Genomic DNA, 21,657 nt, shown 5'->3' with positions numbered 1-21,657 from the left:
GACAGAAAGTAAATTACTTTTTCAGAGGAATTCAGCAGCATCTGGGAAGCCTTTACTCATGTTTCATTAATCGTAGGAAATTGCTTACTCTCCTGATGTCTTGTCTTTACTTGTCTTTATACAAGAAAGAAACAGGATGCTGTAAGAAAAGTTCCAGAATTAGTATACCTCTAAAACTATTGAGAGTTCTGCATTTATCTAGCTTCAGTCTTGAAAAAAAAAAACTTGAAAATATTTCCTGTCTTGAAAAGAAAATCTTGAAAAGATTGAAGTTGTCAAGGTTAATATGTTTTTATAGATATTAGTTTAGCATGTACTTTCTGGAGGTGAAGTTCAATATCATTATGTATTGTCAGCTGTAAAAAATGTCTTGAAAATAAGTTCGGGAACTTTCCATACATATTCATTTATTTATTTATTTATTTGCAAAAGCGTGTTGAACATTGAGACTTGCAATAACAGTCTTCCATATACCTTCAGTCATTTTTGGTTGATTTTTTCCTAGGTATTTATTTATTGATTGATTTTAAAGTTAGAAATGTGATGGATAAGTAAAAGTAAAAACAAAACTTAGTTTGTGAGGATTTTTTTTTTTTTTTGCTTCTTTTATTATTATAAGCAGGAATTAAAACACACACACACACAAAAAAAAAAAAAAAAAAAAAAAAAAACAGTGAAGCAAAATAAAGCTCCCCAAATTTTGATGTTAATTAGTTGGCATTAATTTGTGACTTTATTTGTCTCTGTTTTTTTTTTTTTTTTTTTTTTTCATGTTTCACATTATTCTTAAGTACATTAATATAATAAAAATAATTAATTCATATAATAAAATACATTAATTAAAATAATTCATAGTTATAGTATTCTCTGTGACTTTGAAAACTTTCATGTGAGTCATTATTAATTTACAAAAGTTTAATTAACATTTTTTATCTCATCTGTGGTAAGAAGAAAGAAGATTCTTAAATATTTTCATCCATCTGTACAATTAAATTTATATTTCTTAAGGATACAACCTAATAGCATCATTTTAAGCTTAATATCATTATTTCACGTATAATCATTTTTGAAAAACAACTTTTTAGTTACGTGTATAAAATAATAAAATAAAAAAGAGAGAAAAATCTTTTACTCTTCCTCAGCCTCAAAGCTTAGCTCTATAATATCACAATTAGCTCATTAATGGATATTAATTTATACAGTTAATTATCAAAATTTTCTCCCAGAACTATGAATCTTGCATGTTGAAATTTTGTATCTGTTTATTGTATGTCACGTTCATCCCCTCAATATTTTGAGAATCTGTGCCTGCCACAGTAAGACATAAATTAAAAATGTCGTTTTCAGTTGAGGTTCAAGTAAAGTGTGTAAAGCTGTAAAGTGTGGCTGGTAGAAGCTGAGCTCCTCAATTTATGCGTACGCAATCGTCATGTACAAAACTAAGTTTATCCATATGTAAAGTGAGGACTCTGCCTATCCGTGACACTGGCATAAACTGCAACGTTAATTGTGGAAATTATTTTGAAATTGTAACTCCATAGTGTGGCATGCAAAGACTGTCATTCTATTGACTGATATATTACAGCTTCAACAGTAGCAGATGCCGCAACTGGCTTTTGCATGGATAGGAGGCGATCTGCTGTGACGCACAGGTTACGAAAAGCCATTTTTGGTGAAGGACAGAGTTGGCCACTAGGTGACACTACCACGCCACAAATGAGCATTTCGAACATTATTTATCAAGCAGGTAAAAAATGTACTTGAGTAGCGTTTCTTATAGTTGGTAACATTTATCGGACTTATTTATAAACATAGAAGTTATGATACTTATTTTATGCAACCTAAATTATGCAGTCTATATAGGGATTATCAGGTTAAAGAAATATGATAAGAAAACACTGGTCTCTATTGTTTAGTTTTTAGCTCTGCTCATCAAAATTAAGATAAATGATGAGTACAGCAAAATTCCAGGTTGGTGTTATCAACTCAGTGTTTTATTCTGAGCTATTTTCTGATGTTTGTTTGAAGCATTGTTAGCATGTTTTATTTTATTTTATTATCATTATTATTTTTATGAATTCACTACAGACAAAATAAAGTTTAGAGAAACTTAGTAAGATTTTCAGGGTAATATAAATCACCTATGCTTTCATTCATTATCAATAATGTTGATGAAAAATCAAGGTAATAGGTATTAATAACAATTCAAAATTATTTATTATGTAAGTTTAATTATTATTATGTAAGTTTCTTTTACTAATAGATATAACAAGAAGTATGAATGTATTCTCAGTAAAACATCTCTTAAGTAATCCTGAGACAGACATGCATATATACATATTATATGTATGTAAGTTTATATATATATGTACCTGCATGTAACACATGCACATATGTCTCAAGGTTACATATAAATAAATATAGGTGAATACACATTTAAAATATGGAAATACATATATTTAAAATATGTAATTACATATATTTACATATTTATATGCAATCTTGAGACATATGTGAATGTGTCTTGAGACATGCATGTGAATGCATGTATCTTATATAAACAGAATGTGTATAATAACAAACTGTGGTAATGAAAGACAATCATGTTTTTCACCATTTTTCTTATATTTGATAAGTGTGCTTTAAAAATTAATGAGTCAAATACTGTCAAGAGAAGTAAAAACTGAGCTCAGGTTCATGTGAAAGACCCCTCAGAATAGATACAATTATAAATGATAAAATGATAAAATAACTTTGACAGTGTTTCAGTCTAATTTGCACCATAACAGTTATTATTGTTAGCAGGGATTCAGGGATATATATATATATATATTTCCTTTAACTCTTTTGATTTCCCTATTGTTTTTTTTTTTTTTTTTTTTTTTTTCCAGAAGAATTTGAGGTTAACAATTTTTGATGGATGATAGTAACTTCCTTTTCCAACAGCCACATTCTTCATGAAGGAACAGCATGCTTTGTTTAGAGAGGTTGAAGTGCAAATGAAGAAGTGATATTCCCAGGCAATGCTAAGCCTAAAACTCTAAGCTGCAATATTGAACTGTCCTCAGTACAATGTAGACAGAAATTCTGTTTTGTTTTTAAACTGAAAGTTTTTCATCCATTAGCTACAAGGTTTGTAATTAGTGTTTGGACCAAACAAAGAGTCAATATGATGTCATGTCTAGACAACATGTAAATTAATATGAAAGCAATTGAGTTACAAATTCTATACTAATACAAATTAATCTGAATTAAGTTTAATCCACAGTTATTAACTGATTAAATGTGGCTGTTGGTAGCTACAGGGTGCTGACTTCCATCTGTGATTATTAGGGGCAGAGCTTAATCACTTATTCTGCACTGAGAAATATTTAAGGCAAATGTCATATACACTGACTCTTCATGCTTGTTCACTGAATGGAACATCTAAGAGTGGAAATCATAAATCTACATTTTTTAAAATGTGTAGAAAGTCTATCTTGATTTTCATAATTAGCTTCTGGTTAGGGCCAGATTATTTCTCATACAGTTTATTTCAGATTGGCTTTCCATTTTCTTCTTTGAAAGAAGAAATATCTTTAGGTGAAATCATAAGCCATTGTGAAAAGTAATACAGTTTTCTGATGTTTCTACTATTATTATTCACAGTACATAGAACCTGTTGCCAGAAATGAACAGGTATGTGTCTGACACAATCCTATGCCACCAAAGCTGCTTACATTTCTGAGCTGGATATTCACTACTGTAAACAACCCACTGACAGAGGTGTCCACTAAAATTACAAAAATGTTGATGGAAACTGACAGAGCAATGGCTGGAGTATACATTCATATAATAATTTAATAGAAAAAAAAAGTATGTTCCCCTTTAAGGCCATGCATATTCCAACCATTTTTTTTTCCTATTTCTTGTAGATTTTTAGTACTGCCAATAGGTGAAATGAATGTTCATATATATATAACTTGTGTTACTATAGAGAGATGAAATGTCTGTGATCAACAAAGCAAAATTGCAAACAGTACTGGCTGATATTTTCTTTGAGATTCCTTTTGGTCCATTTTGTGGATTTTGTTTTCTGTTTTTACTAAAAAGCAGCTACAGAGATTAGGAAAAGTATTTTATCTCTTCTTTCTTAGTGCCTGAACAAGTAGCTAGTTCATCAGAAAATTTTCTCAAAGCTTTGGAATCTATTATGAATCTATCATGTAGTGTATATATAGCTGGTAATTACAAACTATGTGATATCAAAACCAGGGTCATTCTCTTCTATAGACTCTTTTATAGACATCCTACTCATTGCCATAATAACTGAAGCTGTCATGACAGTGGTCTGTGCCTAGCATGAAGCCCTAAACAATTCTGACAAGCTGCAGCTCATTAAGGGACAGTCATTTTGTTGAAATGTCTATCAGCTCTCAGGGATGTACCAAGATGAATAGACCCAAAACAATAGCTCCATTTGTTAGAGCAGTAGCTTCTCTAATACATGATGAGACAATCAAGCCAAGCCGCCTTCAGCACAAAGACATAATTAATCAAATGGACAAATGGTTCAAAAATTGTTGTAGTATATTCTGTAGTGGACAGGGGTTTCCATGGAAACATTGGCATTTGCATCACAGTTAATGACCATTCTGTACAATGAATTTCAAAAAAAAAAAAAAAAAAAAAAGGTCATGGAAAATAAATAAATAAATAAATAAATAAATGATGAGCATGATGAGCAAGTGACAGGTATAAAGATGAGTTTGAAGGTATAAATCTGGCATGACAGATAAATTAATGATTGTATTTTGTACAGTTGTAGAACACAAGGTTTAATCAGACCATCGTGGTCATCTTATTTGAACTTCTGCATAACATGAGCCACGGAACTTCATCCAATATGCTCCACATCAAGCCTGTAACTTCATCTGGAGCTAGAACATATAATTTAGAAAGATACATAGTTCTAATTTAATTATTGAAGTTGAAGAGTCTATCATGTTCCTGCTTAAGTTATCCCTCAGGTTAATTATTGTAACCATGAAGTACTTGCACCTTGTTTAGTATTTCATGTCTTTTTATGTGACTTTGCCTTCCAAGCAGTGCCTCTTTTCTATGAGATTCTTCAGTGCTACAGCAGTGCTACTTTTCTATGAGATTCTTCCACATAAAATCTGTTTCTTCACCTATTTCTGTTACAATTAATTTAAATGTAGCTCTCTCAGTACAAGATGTATTTTCTGGGCATTCACAACATTTTAGCATCTCCTTCGGGAATCTCTCCTAATTTGGAGCAGTTATTTGATGAGCTCATTCTTTAAATCTGCCTAATACTTCCTACCTAGAGATAGTATTGCTTTCTATACAGTCCACAACATTTGTTGATGTGGTAGAGAATTTTTTTTTTTTTTTTTTCCCTCTCACAAGGATACACAGTAATTAAGTATATGGTCTTCCTTCTCTTTCTTTCTTTTAATTTATGCTTTATAACCCAACATATTATTGACCTGGACAGGCTGAAGAAGTGGGCCAATGAAAAACTAATGAGGTTCAACAAGGCCAAGTGCAAGGTTTTGCACTTGGGCTAGGGCAATCCCAGGTATTTATATAGACTGGAAGAATAAGAAGTTGAGAGCATCCTTGCGGAGAAGGACTTTGGGGTCCCGATGGACAAGAAGCTGGACATGAACCAGCAGTGCACGCTTGCAGCCCAGATGGCCAACTATGTCCTGGGCTGCAGCAAAAAAGGGGCGGCCAGCAGGGAGAGGGAGGTGATTGTCCCCTTCTACTCTGCTCTTGTGAGACCCCACCTGGAACGTTGCCTGCAGGCCCCCAGCACAAGAAGGATATGGAGCTCATGGAATGGGTCCAGAGGAGGGCCAATAAGATGATCAGAGGGCTGGAGCACCTCTCCTATACAGAAAGGTTGAGGGAACTGGGTTTGTTTAGCTTGGAGAAGAGAAGGCTCCAGGGAGACCTCATTGCAGCCTTCCAGTACTTGAAGGGAGTGTATAAACAGGAGGGGGAATGCCTGGTTATATGTGTAGGTAGTGATAGGAAAAGGGGGAATGGTTTTAAACTAAGACAGTGGAGATTTAACTTAGAAATTAGGAGAATGTTTTTCACTCAGAGGGTGATGAGGGACAAGAACATTGCCCAGAGAGGTTGTGGTTTCCCCATCCCTGAAGGCATTCAAGGCCAGGCTGGATGTGGCTCTGGGCAACCTGTTCTAGTGGCTGGCAACCCTGCTCAGAGCAGGGGGGTTGAAACTAGACAATTTTAAGGTCCTTTTCAACCCAAGATATGCTATGAAATATTATGGTGTTTTTTTTAGGAAAAATAGCAAAAGGCAAAAGCAAAAGCAAATGCAAAAGCAAAAGAGAAAGAAAAAGCAAAAGCAAAAGCAAAAAAAAAAAAGAAAAAGAAAAAGAACAAGAAATAGAAATAGAAAAAGAAAAAAAAAAGAAAAAGAAAAAAGAACAAGAAAAAGAAAAAGAAAAAGAAAAAGAAAAAGAGAACTGATTTAGAAGGAGAGAGAGGGAAATTGTAACAATGAGACCAAGCAGCCTTGTTAAAAGATCTTTCAAATGAAAGGTAGGAAGATGCAGGAAGTTCATGTCCTTGTTCTAAAATAGTTCTGTCATGTTTCAGAACCGATTTTTCACTGCTAGTGTCACTGCAGTCTGCTACAAGTTATGGTACACAGAATTTGTGAGGAATACTTGTTATCTTGAGAATCTAGGCTAATGTAGAAATTAATACAATTGATTCTAGAAATGTTTAAATGAACTTCAATGTGTGATAAGTATATTTTGCTCTGAAGTTGATCATTCTGTTCTAATAATACCAGTTTTCTCAAAGTCACTATTTTCTATAAGTTCACAGTATAACTTAAATATTTAGCTGAGTACCTGGTATTATAAATGTTATTGTTTAATTCCACAGGACATTATTCCAATCTGTAATACACGTTACTGGTTTTCTGGGACATGATCACACATTTAGCTGTATGATATATGAATGAATTTGCCATGATCTCTGTAACTGGGATTTCATCACCACGGGCACCGACCCTGGAAGTTACCTGCTAATTCTATATTTTTATTAGAACTGGCATTTTCACCAAATATTCTTAAAATAATTGTTGTGATGATATAAACATCTTCTGAAATTTGTTTCAGTTCAGGTTCTCAGATTTTGCCTGTATCATCCATGAAGGAAGACTTTGCTGTAGCTGTTGGCAATATTGTATGCATATTTAATTTCTGACATACAAAGATACTTAGAAGTTCATCCTGATCCACTGATATTCTGAATCCCACTCAGCTCTTTTTCTTTTCTGAAATCACAGCCAACATAAGTAATCTTTAAGACTATCTTGAAGCCTGAGAATGAACACATAGGCTGTGCAGAGAGGCATCTAATAGCTAGGTATGGTAATTTAGGTACTTGCCATCCTGCTTGTGAGGTGCTATGACTTTATCAAAAGATACGCATTTGCAAATCTCTGTGATTTTGTCAGGAGACAGCTTTTGATTGATTATTTATGGTGGCTTTCTTTTCCAAGTCTTTTAAAAGAAGTAGTTGAATACCGTGAGTTTTGCTATGTCATTGCATACTGAGATGCTGTAACTTGCTAGTCACTTCCCATTAAAGACCTTTATTTCCCCTGGTTCTCTCTGGAATTTTCATCCAGCAAAAACAGGATCTGTAGGATTTCCCTTGGATTCAGACAAGCTCTTTCTCTCTGCAGGCTGCTGTGAAAGTCCAGATCACTGAGCAGCTGCAGGTCTGTTATCCACATGGTACTGACCATATACCAGCATCAGCATTTGCCAGGTGGAGGTGTTAGTAGCACTGCTCCAGAAAGGGAAATATTATAGAACTAGGCAACTTGTGACTGTGTTTTATGCTTATCAATAGTTAAGTGCTAACACCCCAAAATCCCTTTCTGTAGGGCTGATCTCCAGCATCTCATCCCCCAGTCTGTATGTATAGCCAGGGTTGCCCCTTGCCAGGTGCTCTTGCTCTTATTAAATTTCATATATTTGGTGATTGCCTAGCTCTCCAGTTTGTCCAGATCTCTCTGCAAGGCCTCAGAAACCTTGATGGAGTCAGCAGCTCCACCCAGTTTGGTATCATCTGTGAACTTGATCAAAAAACCTTCAAGTGTTACATACAAATTGTCCGTTAAAATATTGAAGAGGGTTGGTGCTAAAACGGAGCCCTGGGGAAACCCCCAGGTCATCAGCCTGATCTTTTTACAAGAACCCTCTTGGACTGACCCATCAAACAATTGTTCACCCAATTTATTATGCCTTTATCTAAGAGTATTATGGTCATTTTGTCCAGAAGGATACTGAGAGAGAAAATATTGAAAGATTTACTGAAATCCAGAAAGACTACATTAACTGGCTTCTTTTGGTCAAGTAGCTGGGTGATCTTGTCATAAAAGGAAATTAAGTTTGTAAGACATGTCCTTCCCCTAGTAAACCCATGTTGGCTCTGACCTATGACTGCATTGTCCTTTAGGTGTTTTTCAATACCTCCCAGAATAATCTTTTCCATAATTTTTCCAGGCACTGAAGTGAGACTGACAGGCTTGTAATTGCCACAATCTTCTTTCTTGTTCTTCTTAAAAACCGGGACCACATTTCTCAGCTTCCAGTCAACTGGAACCTCTCCAGATTCACAAGCCATTGAAAAATAATTGCGGGAGGTCTCACAATGACATCAGCCAGTTCTCTGAGTACCTTGGGATGAATGTCATCAGGCCCCATTGACTTATATGCATGTAGGTGGAGCAGTAAGTCCCCCAAAAGTGACTAGGAGTTTATTGTTCCTTCAGTTACAATACTCCAACTCAGGGCAGCTGGAGTCCCAGCGCCCATCACTTGTATTGAAGACAGGCAAAAAATCACAAAATCACAAAATTCACTAGGTTGGAAAAAACATCCAGGATCACCTAGTCCAACCTCTGACCTCATGCTAACAAGTCCTCCACTAAACCATATCACTAAGCTCTACATCTAAACGTCTTTTAAACACCTCCAGGGATGGTGATTCAACCACTCCCTGGGCAGTCTATTCCAATGCCTAACAATCCTTTCAGTAAAGTTCTTCCTCATATCCAACCTAAACCTCCCCTGGCGCAACTTTAGCCCATTCCCCCTTGTCCTGTCACCAGGCACATGGGAGAATAGACCAATTGCCACCTCGCTAAGGCCTCCTTTAAGGTACCTGTAGTGTGTGATAAGGTCACCCCTGAGCCTCCTCTTCTCCAGACAGAACAACCCCAACTCCCTCAGCCACTCCTCGTAAGACTTGTTCACCACACCTCTCACCAGCTTCGTTGCCCTTCTCTGAACTCACTCAAGCACCTCAATGTCCTTCTTATGGCGAGGGGCCCAAAACTGATCACAGTACTCGAGGTGTGGCCTCACCAGAGCCAAGTACAGGGAGACTATCACTTCCCTAGTCCTGCTGGCCACACTGTTTCTTATGCAAGCCAGGATACTGTTGGCCTTCTTGGCCATCTGAGGACACTGCTGGCTCATATTCAGCCGTCTATCAACCAATACTCCCAGGTCCTTCTCTGCCAGGCAGCTTTCTAACCACTCTTCTCTGAGCCTGTAGTGTTACTTGGGGTTGTTGTGCCTGCCCCAGGTGCAGGTCCTGGCACTTGGCCTTGTTGAACCTCATACAGATGGCCTCAGCCCATTGGTCCAGCCTATCCAGATCCTCCTGCAGAGCCTTCCTACCCTTGAGCAGATCAACACACACACTTAACTTGGTGTCATCTGTGAACTTACTGAGGATACACTCAATCCACTCATCCAGATCATCAACGAATATATTAAAGAGAACTGGTCCCAGTACTGAGCCTTGGGGGACTCTACTAGTGACTGATCTCCAACTGGATTTAACTCCATTCACCACGACTCTTTGGGCCCAGCTACCCAGCCAGCTTCTAACCCAAGAAAGTGTACACCAGTCCAAGCCAAGAGCAGCCAGTTTCTTGAGGAGAATGCTGTGGGGAACGGTGTCAAAAGTCTTACTGAAGTCAAGGTAGACCACATCCACAGCCTTTCCTTCATCTACTAAGTGTGTCACTTTGTAATAGAAGTAGATCAGGTTTGTCAAGCAGGACCTGCCCTTCATAAACCCATGCTGACTGGGCCTGCTTGCCCTGCAAGTGCCACGTGATGACACCCAAGATAATCTGCTCCATGAGCTTCCCTGGCACTGAGGTCAAACTAACAGGCCTATAGTTCCCCGGCTCTACCTTCCAGCCCATCTTGTAGATGGGTGTTATGTTTGCTAGCCACCAGTCGACTGGGACCTCCCTCGATAGCCAGGACTGTTGATAAATGATGGAAAGCTGCTTGGCCAGCTCCTTCGCCAGTTCTCTCAGTACCCTCAGGTGGATCCCATCCTGCCCCATTGACTTGTGTACATCTGAGTGCAGTAGCAGGTTGTCCACCATTTCTTCATGGATTGTGAGAGCCACAATCTGCTCCCCATCCCCTTCCACCAGCTCAGGGTACTGGGTATCTAGAGAACAATGGGTCTTGCCACTAAAGACTGAGGCAAAGAAGGTGTTAAGCACCTCAGCCTTTCCTTATCTCTTGTCACTAAGGTTCCCCCTGCAATGCATTAATTGCATCTGCTTTGTCTGTGTCCCTGTTTGTTAGGTGACTGTCCTCATCAAGTATCAGACCAATGTTTGTTCTGGTCCTCCTTTTCCTGTTAACATATTTAAAATAACATTATTATTATTATTATTATTTTATTTTATTATATATATATTCTCCCACGCTGCTGGCCAGCTTCAGCTCCAATTGAGCCTTGTCTACACAAGTTCTCTCCCTACAAATGTGAGTGGCATTCCTGTAGTCCTCCCATGTCTCCCGACCTTGCTTCCAGCAGCCACACACTTTCTTTTTAAGTTCTTGAAGAAGATCCTTTCTCAGTCAGGCTAGCCTTTTCCTCTCCTGCTTGACTTCTGACATTCTGGAATTCCCTATTCCTGCACTCTTAGGAGGTGTTACATATAAACTGACCATTACTGATGGACCCCAATGACTTTAAAAGCAGTTTCCCAGGGGACCTTGCTAACAAGTTCCCTGAGCAGTCTGACATTTGATCTCCCCATATCCAGCGTTAAAGTTTTGGTGAGACAATGTTCCCAGTTGACATCTGGTGGGTTGAAGTCCCCTGTAAGGACAAGGCCAGATGATGTAGAAGTATCAGGAGGTTCATAAAGCCCCAAGATGATAACTTCTTGGTGCAGGTGCTATGGGAGACAACTAGGAAAGGTGCCCTCCTAGACATGTTGCTGGAGAACAGAGAGGGTCTTGTGGGAGACGTGGCAATTGGCAGCCATCTCGGTCATAGTGACCATGAAGTGGTTGAATTTAGAATTTATGGTGACAGAAAGAAAACTGCCACCAAAACTTCAGCCCTGGATATGGGGAAAGCAGACTTCAGGCTGCTCAAGAAATTAATCAGTAAGGTCCCATGGGAAACTACATTTGAAGGCTTTGACGTACATCAGTGCTGGTCAGTCTTTAAGCACTGCCTCCTAAAAGCACAAGATTGGGCAATTCCAAAATATTGGAAGTCAGGCAGGAGGGACAGGAGGCTGGCATGGCTGACAAGGGATCTTCTACTGGAGATTAGGTGAAAAAAGAGAGAATATAACTGCTGGAAGGAGGTTCAAGCAATGAGGAAGGAATACAGGGATGCTGTTTGTGTTTGTAGGGAAAAAAATTGTGTGACCAAAGCCCAGTTAGAGTTGAAGCTGGCCGTGTCTGTGGGAGACAATAAAAAAGTTTTTTTTTTTTTTTTTTTTTTTTTTTTTTAGATATGTGAACAGAAAAAGGAGAACCAAAGAAACCATAGGTCCACTACTTGATGAGGGTCAACTTGCAGACAATGATATTGGCAAAGCAGAGACGCTTAATGCCTTCTTTGCCTCTGTCTTCAATGCTGATGATGGGCTTCGGGACCCTGGGTGCCCTGAGCTGGAGGACCGTGATGACGGGAATGACAGACTCCCAGCTGACCCTGAACGTGTGCAGAATTTGCTGTTTCAGCTGGATCCATACAAGTCCATGGGTCCAGATGGGATTCATCCCAGGGTGCTTAAAGAGCTGGCTGACGTCATCGCAGGACCTCTCTCAATTATTTTTCAATGATCTTGGGAATCTGAAGAGGTCCCGGTAGACTGGAAGCTGGCAAATGTTGTGCCAATTCTCAAGAAGGGTAAGAAAGAAGACCCAGGCAATTACAGGCCTGTCAGTCTCATGTCAGTGCCTGGTAAAATTATGGAGAAGATGATTCTTGAGGCTATTGAAGCACACTTGGGGGGCATTGCAGTCATTGGTCCCAGCCAACATGGGTTCATGAGGGGTAGGTCCTGCCTAACAAATTTGATTTCCTTTTATGATAAAATCACCTGGCTAGTTGACCAAGGGAAACCAGCTGATGTGATCTTTTTGGACTTCAGCAAGGCTTTTGACACGGTTTCCCATAGGATCCTACTGGACAAAATGTCCAGCATACAACTAGACAAAAACATCATCTGATGGGTGAGCAATTGGCTGTCAGGCAGGGCTCAAAGGGTTGTGGTAAATGGGGCCACATCAGACTGGTGGATGGACACTAGTTGTCCAGCCTCAAGGCTCCATTTTAGGGCCAGTCCTCTTCAATGTTTTTATAAATGATTTGGATGTAGGACCAGAAGGTGTTTTGAGCAAATTTGCCAATGACAACAAACTTGGAGGAGTTGTGGACTTGGATGAGGGTGGAAAGGCCTTGCAGAGAGATCTGGACAGGTTGGAGAATTGGGCGATCACCAACCACATGAAGTTTAACAAAAGCAAGTGCCAGGTTCTGCACCTGGAACGAGGCAACCCTGGCCGTACATACAGACTGGGTGACGAGACGCTGGAGTGCAGCCCCGCAGAGAGGGATCTGGGGGTCGTGGTTGACAGCAAGTTGAATATGAGCCAGCAGTGTGCCCTGGCAGCCAGGAAGGCCAACCGTATCCTGGGGTGTATCAAGCATGGCATCTCTAGTAGGGCAAGTGAAGTGATTGTCTCACTTTACTCTGCGCTGGTGCAGCCTCACCTTGAATACTGTGTGCAGTTCTGGGCACCACAGTACAAAAAGGACATTCAACTGTTGGAGAGTGTCCAGAGGAGGGTGATGAAGATGGTGAAGGGCCTAGAGGGGAAGACTTATGAGGAGTGGCTGAGGTCACTGGGCCCGTTCAGCCTGGAGAAGAAGAGGCTGAGGTGGGACCTCATTGCAGTCTACAACTTGTTCGTGAGGAGGAGTGAGGAGGCAGGAGACCTTTTCTCCATAAACACCAGTGATAGAACCCATGGGAATGGGGTGAAGCTGAGGCAGGGGAAGTTTAGACTAGATATCAGGAGGAGGTTCTTCACCAAGAGGGTGGTTGTGCACTGGAACAGGCTCCCCAGTGAAGTAGTCACTTCACCGAGCCTGTCTGAATTCAAGAAGAGATTGGACTCTGCACCTAGTCACATGGTCTAAACTTTTGGGTAGACCTGTGCCGTGCAAGGAGTTGGACTTGATGATCGTTATGGGTTCCTTCCAACTCAGAATATTCTATGATTCTATTATTCTATCTCTCATTTCTTTGAAGAAAGTGTCATCATCCTAGCTGGGTGGTCTACAGTGACTGGTGGTCCACTGTGACATCCACTTTTATTTGCTTGTCCCATAATCCTTACCCAGAGGCTCTCAAATGCATTGTCACCAATTGCAAGCTCCAAAGTCCAGTGCCTCCAGTACATACAGAATGTAATGGAGAATACATAACGGTTCATCAGAGTAGATTTGGCCATCATAGAATGATGGAATGGCTCAGGTTGGAAGAGACCTTAAAGGTCATCGAATTCCAACCCCCCTGCCATGGGCAGGGATATCTCCCACTACACCAGCTTGCTCGAAGCCCCATCCAACCTGTCCTTAAACACTCCCAGGGATGGAACATCCACAAAATCCCTGGCCAATCTCTTCCAGTGCCTCACCACCCTCTTGATGAAGAATTTCTTCCTTATATCTAATTTAAACTTACTCACTTTTAGTCTGAAGCCATTACCCCTTATTCTATCACTACACTCCCTGACAAAGAGTCCCTCCCCAACTTTCTCCAGGATGAACAACCTCTCAGCCTGTCTTCATAGGAGAGGTGCTCCAGTCCTTTGATCAACTTCGTGGCCCTCCTTTGGACACATTCTAATACACGTGTGTCCTTCTTGTGCTGGGGGCCCCAGAGCAGAACACAGTATTTCAGGTGGGGTCTCATAAGAGAGAGACTTGCTGGCCATGCTTCTTTTGCTGCAGCCCAGGATACAGTTGGCTTTCAGGGCCGCAAGCACACATTGCTGGTTAATGTCAAGCTTCTTATCCACCAACACCCCCAGGTCCTTCTCATCAGGTCTGCTTTCTATCCATTCTCAAGCCTGTATTTGTGCTTGGGATTGCCCTGGCCCAGATGCAGGACCTTGCACTTGGAAGAATAATATGAATGATGATAAAGTAATGAACTTGCAAATGTTCCTCATTGCAGCAACAAATTTGCAAACCAAAAGAAAGAAAACATCACTACACTTTCCTAAATCACTACGCTGCCATAAATCTTGAAGAATTATCCAAGTAAAATGTTCTGTTTACATTTCCTGTCCCTTATCTGAATGCATAATTGAGTACTTAATTCATTTTTGGGGTGTGTGCATGGTTGTTATTTTGTTGTGTTGTGTTTGTTTTGGTTTGTTTTGTTTTGGTTTTCATCTGGTGCTTTCTACAGCTACATCAATATATGCTTTCTTTTGCAATCTACAACCTTCCTAAATTTATTCTTTGCAGTGCTTAATATATAATTCAGTTATTTCATCTTACTAATAGACTGCCACAGTGAAAATTACAAAACTAAATCCTTCTGAGCTGAAGAAAACATATCTTATGCAGATCAGGATTTTCTGTCAAAAATAAGAGTGAATGATTTTTCCCTCTCATAATGCTTTGCAATAATTCCAAGGAAACATGATTCCATTTTTATTTTTTATTTTTTAATTTTTAAAGTAGAAATTCTTTCTTTGCAGAAAGTCACTGAAAACAAATTATCCAGGACTCTATGAGTTGCTGAATTTTTTACATTAATGCTCTAAAAATTTTTTTAACTTTATATATTTTACACTATCCTGGAACAGAATTTTATGTGTGTTGGTCTTATAATAAAAATAAAAAATATTGTTGTTGTTGTTTTGTTGTTATTGTTATTTCATTTGGGAAAAATATTGCTCTAACTACGTGTGATCAGCAATCTCTGCCTACATAGTTGGTTTACAACTTGCCTCTCATATTGCCACCCCAGTAATGTCCCATGTCCATATTACAATATCAACTCATGATTTTTCTACTTTCTGAAACTTTCTAGTGCAACCAGACTAGTCTTATGCTTAGGAGATGGGAATCATAGAATGATAGAATCATTTAGCTTCGAAAAAACACTTAGGTTCCTAAAACATGTAGGTTCCTAAAACATTTAGGTTCAAAAATATCATCAAGTCCAACAAACACCTATCACTTCAAAGTCCACCACTAAACCATGTCCCTAAGCACCCTATCCACAGATATCTTCAATACCTCCATAGATGGGGACTCCATCACTTCCCTCAGCAGCATGTTCCAATGCATAACCAACCTCTCTTGTGAAAAAAAAATCTTCCTCATATGTAATCTAAACCTCTCTAGCAAAATAAAAGGCCGTTCACTTGTGTCCTATCACTTGTCACTTCATACAAACTTGTCACTTCTCTTCATCTTTTGTCACAGACGCCCCCGTCCCTCCCATCCCCCCCATCCAATGAAGTATGGAGTCCTTCTTTTGTCATTTATGTGTTTATAAAAATAAATACTTAAAAAAATAAATACTTATAAAAAAAAAAAAAAAGTATTTTACTGAAGTAGACAAGTCAAGTTCTAGTTGGACTTTGGCCTTTCTAATTTTCTCCCTACATAATTTCACAAAATCTTTGTAGTCCTCCTAAATTGTATGACCCTTCTTCCAAAGGCCATAAACTCTCTTTTTCTTCATGAGTTCCTGAAGAATCTCTCTGTTCACCAAGGCTGGTCTTCTTCCCTTTCGTATTATCTTTTGGCACACGTGGACAGCCTGCTTCTGTGCCTTTAACATTTTATTCTTGAGGAATGTCCAAACTTCCTGGTCTCCTTTGCCCTTTAGAAGGCAGGTCCCCAAATAGGTGAAAATCTGCCCTTAGAAAATCCAAAGCAGCAGTTCTGCTGACCTCCTTCCTTGCTTCCCCAAGGACTGAGAACTCTATGATTTTGTGATCACTCTGCCCGAGGCAGTCTCCAACCAACATATTACCTATAAGATCTTCCCTGTTAACAAATAACAGGTCCTAGCAGCACCTTCCCTAATCAGTTCACTTACCACCTGTATCAGGAAGTTATCCTCTAAATGCTGCATGAATCTCCTAGACTGTTTTCTCTCAGCGGTACTGTATTTCCAGTAGATGTCTGAGAAGTTGTCTCCCTTGAGAACTAGCACTGGTGATCATGGCACTTTTAGCTGCTTACAGAATATTTTGTCTGCTTCTTCATCCCGGTGGGGTGGTCTATAATGTACTCCAACAGCAATACTTCCCTTGTTGACCTTTCCCCTGTCTCTTACACAGAAACATTTGACTCAAGACCATATCAGCTCCATACAGTCAAGACCTTCCCTAACACAAAGGGCTACTCCACCTCCTCTCCTTCCCTGCCTATCTCCCCTGAAGAGCTTGTAGCATCTATCTCAGAAGTCCACTTGTGTGAGACATACATACCATCATGTCTCACTGAAGCCTATGTTATTGTAGCCCCGAGACCAAGCTAAAAACTCCAGTTCCCCTTGCTTATTTCCCATGCTATGTGTAGAAACATTCAAACTGGGCCCCTAAAGAATGACCCAATGAAGAGAGTAGTTCCAGGGCAGATATGTTATGCAGCAAAGCAGGGGATTGCAGTATGCAGGGAGTTTCCTGTATCGAGGCCACTTGAGGCATCTGAGGGAACCTCCAGGAGCTGGCAGCCCTCACAAGAGCAGCTGAGAAGGCTTTGGAGGAGCCAGGATAAGTCCCCTCTATGACATACAAAGGCTACCCTTAGGGAGTGTAGGTGACCAGGTGCATGGTGAACAAGGTGTGATGTGTCAGACAGGGAGTAGCACAGCATGGCAGTTTGTGCAGACAGGAAGTGCAGGAAGGGTGGGAGGCTGACTGTTCTCTATTCTGGGGGCAACATGGAGAAGCTTTCTAGTGAGGCAAAAGTGGTGTACACTAGCTGCACATGCCAGGCTGAGACTGAAACTCAGATGGAGGGGCTACAAACCTCCCAGGCTGATGCCTCTACCCAGACAGACCTCCCAAGGACTGTCCAGATCATCTGCTGCAGGGAACTCCAGAATCTTGAGGTCCTCCTAGAGCCTGAAGGCAGAGTCGGGTGTTGTGGGTGCATGAATAACCAGTTAGATGAACTCCCTGAACAAGTTGCCATGTTGAGAGAGGAGCACAGCAGGTTGCAATGCATCCAGGAATACAAGTGAGAGATCGATGCATGGTATCATGAGCTGGCTGAGCAACAGCCCTGCATTAAATCATTGCAAGAGGATGGTAAGGTGACTTTGTGGTGGTTTTACTCAGGTGGGTGGTCAAGCTCCACCACAACCGCTCTCTCACTCCGCACTCCTCAAAGAGGAAGGGGAAGAAAATACAACTCAAAAAGCTTGAGGTTTGAGATGAGAATGATTTAATTAAAGGGAAAGGGAATAGGAAAAAAAAAAAAAAGGCCACATGGAGGCACAGAGAGAAAAGGAATTAAAAAAAGTTATTCTCTACTTCCCATCAACAAGTGATGTTCAGCCACGTCCTGGGAAGCAAGGCCTCAAAACGCGTAGTGTTGTTCAGGAGTCCCCTCCCCCATGAGAGCCCTCCTTTTTATTGCCGAGTGTGACATCATGTGTTATGGAGTATCCCTTTGGTTGGTTTAGGTCAGCTGCCCTGGCGATGTCCCTTCCCCATCATTTGCCTACTCCCAGCCTGCTGGCTCTTGGGGGCTTGGAGTACTGTGCAGCAATAGACACAGCACTGGAGTGATATCAGTGCTGTTCCAGCTATGAGTGCAGAGCAAAGCACTGTGTGGGCTGCTGAAGGGAAAGGTGACTCCATCCCAGACAGACCCAGCACAGGCTTCCAACCCCAAACTAGCAGAATGGATGGACTTGCAAGACAGGGAAGGCTGGACCCTCGCTTCCACTTGGAGCAGAGTGAGCAATCTCCCCCTTGCCTCTGAATTGCCCCTACACAACAGATACAATGCTCTGGTGCTCAAAAAAGGAGAGGGTGCCAAAAAAAACCAATGGTAATTGTCAAGACCTAGGAAAGGGCAACTGTATAAAGCTGGACCTACAAACCATGTGTATAAGAACAAGTAGAACTGGTAATTGGACATTCCTCTCTGAGAGGCACTGAGGCATCCATTTGCCACTCAGACAATCTCTCCAGAGGTTTGCTACCTGCCCAGGGCCCACATTCGTGACACAACAAAAAGAGTACAGAGCTTGGTCAAGCAGGAGGACTATCACCCATACTGCTCTTTCATGTAGGGACAACTGAGGCTGTGACAAGGAGACTCCAAAACCTCAAAAGAGACTTTATGTCCCTTGGAAAGATGCTGACGGGGTCAGGAGCACAAGTAGTGTTCTTAGTCCTCCCAGTTGGAGAATGAGACCAAGGAGGGGGTGACATACAGATAGGGTGAATGATTGGCTGCACAGATTGTGCTGTGTTCAGGGTTTTGTGTTCTATGAAATTGGGCGTGCTTTTGAGAGACCGGGCATGTTTACACAGGATGGGGCACACATGAGTATGTGGGGCAAGAGTTCTTTAGGCTGCAAGCTGGCTGGACTCATTAACAGGGCTTTAAACTAGATTCATCAGGGGAAGGGGTTGTATGTGTTAGTGACACAAAGAAATCACTGAATGCCAATACTTTAGAAAACAGCAGGGAAACACATCTGAATCATCACAGAGGAATTAGGAAAGACCCCTATAAAAAGGTGATGCTGTCCATAGCCCAGCTGAAGTGCCTCTACATCAGTGCACACAGCACAGAAAACAAGCAGGAGGACTTGTAAGCCACAGTGCAATTAGAAGACTATGATCTAATAACTATTATGGAAATGTGGTGGGATGAATCACACAGATGGAACATTGGAATGGAGGGCTACAGGCTTTACCAGAGAGATATTCAAAAGAGAAAGGGTGAGGGCGTTGCATTCTATGTTAAGAAATTGATAGATTGTGAAGACTTGCCTCTAAGAAAAAGCCAAAAGCAAGTTGAGAGCCTGTGGGTAAAAATTAAGGATCAGACCAACAAAGGACACCTTGTGGTTGGGATCTACCACATGCCACCTGATTAAGGAAAGCCTGTGGATGAGACTTTCTTGCTCCAACTACAAGAATCATTGTGCTCTCAGGCTCTCTTCCTGATGGACAACTTCAACCACCCAGATGTCTGCTTGGGAAAGCAACCAAGGAGACTTCTAGAGTGCATTGAAGACAACTTCCTCATCCAGGTATACAACAAACCAACCATAGGAGAAGCATTACTGGACCTGGTACTCACCAGTGCAGAAGAGCTCATTAAAGAGGTTAAGACTGGAGGAAGCCTATGTTGCAGTGATCATGCCCTGGATAAATTTGTGATCTCAATGATATGGGCCTGGCTAAGAGCAAAAGCAGGACCCTGAACTTTAAAAGAGCAAAATTCCACCTGTTCAAAAAATTAGTGGATGAAATCACATGGGACACTAGAGTCAGAGGACCTGATCAGAGCTGGCACTTCTTTGAGGATATTTTCCTTAGAGCACAAGAGCTCTCTATTCCCGTATGTAATAAATCAAGCAGAGGAGTTAGATAACCAGCATGGATGAACAAGGACCTATTGATCAAATTTAGACAAAAGAAAGAAATGCACAGACAGTGAAAACAGGGCTATGTGCCCTGGAAGGAGTACAGAAACGCTGTCTGGATGTACAGGGGATGGAAGCAGGAAAACAAAGGCACTGACAGAACAAAACTTGGTGAGGTATGCAAAGAATAACAAGCAGGGATTCTACAGGTACATTGGCAAAAAAAAAAAAAAAAAAAAAAAAAAAAAAAACTAAGAAGAGTATACTGCCTCTGACAAATGAAGACAGACTGAGAACGGGTAACAACAGATATGGAGAAGGCTGGGGTACTTAACAACAATTTATTTGTCTTGGTCTTCACTAGTGGTCAGGTTTCCCACATCTCTCATGTCCCTGAAACCCTGGGCAGGGGCTGGGGGAGCAGAGTCCCTCCCACTGTAAGTAAAGAGCAGTTTCAGGATCTCCTGATGCAACTTAACAACTGCAAGTCTACGGGGCCTGATGACATGCATCCCAGGATCCTGAGTGAAGTAATTGATAAAATTGCCAAGCCATCCTCCATTGTACCTGAAAAAAACATGTCAGTCAGGAAAAGTGCCTGGTGACTGAAAAAAGGCAAACATCACTTCCATTTTAAAAAATGGTAAAAGAGAGACCCACAGAACTGCAGACTGGTGAGCCTTACCTGTTCTCTTGGCAAGATCATGGAGTGGATCCTCCTGGAGGCAAAGTTAAGGCATTTGTATGACAAGGAGGCAATCCAAGACAGCCAGCATGGCTTCACAAAGGGTAAAACCTGCCTGAACAGGCTGGTGGCCTTCTATGATGGAGTAACTGCATCAGTCAACAAGCAAAGACTGACTGATGTAATTTACTTTGACTTCTGTAAGACTTTTGACATGCTCCTACATGATATACTAATCTCTAAATTGAAAATATATGCATTTGAAGGGTGGATCATCCTGTGGAAAAGGACTTGGCCCAATGGCTGCACCCAGAGAGTAGTGATCAATGGTTCTATGTCCAGGTTCCAGGTGAAGGCTGGTGAAAAGCACTGTCCCTTAGGGGTCAGTCTTGAGACTGGTACTGTTTAATATCTTTATCAATGACACAGAGAGGGGGATCGAGTGCACCCTTAACAAGTCTGTAGATGACACAAAGCTGAATGGTGCAGCTGATACCAAAGAAGGAAGGGGTGCCAGCCAAAGGGACCTGAACAAGCTTGATAAGTGGGCCCATGTGAACTGCATGAGGTTCAACAAGTCCAAGTGCAAGGTGCTGCACCTGAGTCAGGACAATACCAGACAGAAGTACAGACTGGGAGAAGTACTCACTGAGAGTAGCCCTGCAGAAAGAGACTTGGGGGTTCTGGTGGATGAAAAGCTCAACATGACCCAGCAGTGTGCACTTTCAGCCCAGAAAGCCAACTGTGTTCTGAGCTGGATCAAAAGAGGTGTGACCAGCAGGTGGAGAGAGGTGATAGTCCCTTTCTACTCTGTCATTTTGATGCTCCTCCTCAAGTACTACATTCAGTTTTGGGGCCCCCAGCAAAAGAAAGATGTGGGCCTGTTAGAGCCAGTTCAGTGGAGGGCTACAAAGGTGATCAGAGGGCTGGAGCACCTCTCCTGAGAAGAAAAGCTGGGAAAGCTGGGGATGTTCAG

Source organism: Oxyura jamaicensis, chromosome Z (genome assembly GCF_011077185.1).
Source record: "Oxyura jamaicensis isolate SHBP4307 breed ruddy duck chromosome Z, BPBGC_Ojam_1.0, whole genome shotgun sequence".
Taxonomy (NCBI): Eukaryota; Metazoa; Chordata; class Aves; order Anseriformes; family Anatidae; genus Oxyura; species Oxyura jamaicensis.
This window is presented reverse-complemented; position numbering follows the sequence as displayed.